The sequence below is a fragment of the Octopus bimaculoides genome, chromosome 2 (genome assembly GCF_001194135.2).
Source record: "Octopus bimaculoides isolate UCB-OBI-ISO-001 chromosome 2, ASM119413v2, whole genome shotgun sequence".
Lineage (NCBI taxonomy): Eukaryota > Metazoa > Mollusca > Cephalopoda > Octopoda > Octopodidae > Octopus > Octopus bimaculoides.
Window position 1 is genome coordinate 33,720,899 of NC_068982.1, and position 3,282 is coordinate 33,724,180.

At 33.7% G+C, this 3,282-nt stretch overlaps 1 protein-coding gene across 14 annotated transcripts in view; it reads right to left on the reverse strand.

The window, feature by feature from the left end:
* LOC106868006 (rho guanine nucleotide exchange factor 28) overlaps positions 1-3,282 on the reverse strand; it is a 561,000-nt gene that overhangs the window by 440,948 nt on the left and 116,770 nt on the right. The window lies entirely within an intron of this gene.

Here is a 3,282-nt window from a genome sequence, read left to right on the forward strand (position 1 = left end):
ATCTGTGATTAGTGTTCATTTATGGGGAATAAGTATGGAAAGCACTAATAGAAAAAAAAATGACAGAGTGGAGGAAAAACAGAGCTGAATGGAAAATGTAGCTCAGAAGCAACTGGAGGTTCCTGAAGCTAATCTTCCATTAACATAATTAGAAAGAAATATAACTCAACTATTGCAAATGGACTTAGAATTTACTACATTTCCAAATGAAAATTTAGGAAAATGTTTACTGAAAGTTGATGATTTGTGGAAGCATGGAAGCATTGGTTTCATATAAAACTGATAAGATAAGAGATAGTTAACAATGATATTACTAAATATTCTGCATTGTAACTGTTAAACAATAGAAATTAAGTGTCCACATTCAAATGAAATTTCAACAAAGACATGCTTTTTTATTTTTTTCTCATTCATTCGACAAACATAGCAAACATTTTTTCCCTTTTTGTGTTTATAACATTCCAAATAAGAGGTAATGAACCCATTACTAACACAGAAAATTAGTAGACAATGTGTAACTTAGCTGATACATTTACAATTTCTTTTCACAACCAACCGCAATTATGAATTATGTCACCATACATAATGTAATTGAACCAAAATAAGGGAAGCCACTGTATACAATATAAAAGAACTACTAAAAAGTGCAGATTAATATATATAACTAGTTATTAGATAACTATCTTAACAAACCAAAATTTATATATCAATGTTGAGAGAAGCAAATTTTTAGAGGAATTCAATCCAACAAATCAACCATTCCTCTCTCACTGATGGGTAAAGACTTTCCCTTTATTCCACTATAACTTTATACTTTGGATCCTGATTCCCAATATCTGTAATAGTTCTAGTTCTTCATGAGTATTAGCGGATGTTACTATGTATACATAATTGGTAACAAGTAGCCCCTGCTGCATAATCCTCATTCCACTAATCCTAAAGCTAAAGTTGAACTTTGGTTTAATTTTACAGATCCAACAGAAACAGTTGTTTAAATTACTAGATTTGAAAGTTACTGATTAATTATATATTGTGTTGTTGGCACTCCGTCGCTTATGACGTCGAGGGTTCCAGTTGATCCGATCAACGGAACAGCCTGCTCGTGAAATTAACCTGCAAGTGGCTGAGCACTCCACAGACACATGTACCCTTAACGTAGTTCTCGGGGATATTCAGTGTGACACAGTGTGACAAGGCTGACCCTATGAATTACAGGCACAACAGAAACAGGAAGTAAGAGTGAGAGAAAGTTGTGGTGAAAGAGTACAGCAGGGTTCGCCACCATCCCCTACCGGAGCCTCATGGGGGTTTTAGGTGTTTTCGCTCAATAAACACTCACAACACCCAGTCTGGGAATCGAAACCGCGATCCTATGACCGCGAGTGTGCTGCCCTAACCACTGGGTATTGTGCCTCCACTGATTAATTATAGAGTAACAATTATTATTATCTTTTACTTGTTTTAATCATTAGACTGCAGCCATGCTGGGGCACCACCTTGAAGACTTTTTAGTCAAATCAATCAACTCCAGTACTTAATTTTTTGCTAAGCATGGTACTTATTCTATTGGTTTCTTTTGCTAAATGATTTTCCTCACAGAAAATAAATAAATGAATAAATAAATAGTTGCAGCATGTAAGAGAGAGAGTTCATGATGTCAAATATTGGAAACTATGACACCCAGAATCAGTTTATTCAAAACTTTCAAGATTTCATAGGTTTTTTTATGGGGATTTCTTGCAAAACTTCCATCTCTATCCAAAATGATGGTATGAGTCACCATGGGATCTCTATCAGAGATCACTCAACTTGGTAGAAATAACAGCTGAATCTACCTCAAATTACACCCTACCATCTTCCAAAAAAAGGGTAAGACTCATTAGATAATATAGTTCTAAATATGCTTAAAAAGATAGTATGATCACAGCTGCAATGTCTTCTTTTAAGCTCAATCGGGGTTGACATGGGGTTAAGCAACAACATCCAAACACAAATATAATCCATGCTTTGCCAAAAAGATCTCATAAGGCCAAAGTATGTCCATAGTTGTTTCCCATACTTGTCAAAATGATTAAACTATTATTTATTGAGTTAATAAAGTCTCCTGATTCTTGAAGCTAAATTTGATCGCATATGAATCATAGGCATTTTTGTAAACAACTGTACCATTGGCCACAGGTTGCCAATGAGCTCATTACTGGTGATAAACCCACTAGATTTGGATGATGAAAACGGAATATTTATTCACTTAAATGCTAATTCACCAAGCTTGGTTGTTCAGTTGTTCAAACAACTTTCATGGTTGACAACCAATTAGGAAGGCAACACCTGACAACAACACAGTTGGTGAAATATCATCGAAGAAACCAGTTCGAATTTATCATTATATAAACATATTTATTATTATTCATTATATTATCATATATTTATTATATTATTTATTATTATTCATTATATTATCATATATATATTATATTATTTATTATTATTCATTATATTATCATATATTTATTATATTATTTATTATTATTATAAGAATATAATATATGTTAATAAATTTTAATTTTTCAATTGACAATTGTAGGTCTCCATTTTCTTTTCATTTTTATAAATTTAATATATTCCCATGCAAAGTGTAAAGTTTCTCTCTACTAAATTAGATATAAACAGTTGAGCCAGTGAAAAATTGGATGTTTTCATCCCTATTTTCCTTGTATTGGTTTTAATTCAGAATATTACTTGTGTTATATATATGTGTGTGTATAAATAAAGATGCAGGTGTGGCTGTATGGTAAGTTTGCTTCCCATCTATATGGTTTCAGGTTCAGTCCTACTCCATGGTGCTATAGGCAAGTGTCTTCTACTATAGCTGAACAAAATCTTGTGTGAATGGATCTGGTGAATGGAAACCAAAGAAAGCCTCTGTGTGTGGGGGGGGGGGGAGCATCCAGATAATATTATTTATATATATATTATACACATACAAACATCATTATCATCATCGGTTAATGTTTGTCTTCCATATTTTCAGTCAGTTTGACAGGATCAGATGTGCCAATGGACTGTGTCAAGCTCCAATATCTGCTTTGGCACAGTTTCTACACCTTAATGCCACTTTAAAGGGTGTACTGGCTACCTTTGCATGACACTGGCACTAGAGAAGTTGACAAGTAACTTGCAAGACAAAGAAGCCACCTCTGCTGCGTGGTAGAGAGGGGAGTGGCTTTATGTCATGTATTGAGAAACAAAAATATGATAGAGAGTCAGGAAAAGGTCTCTTCA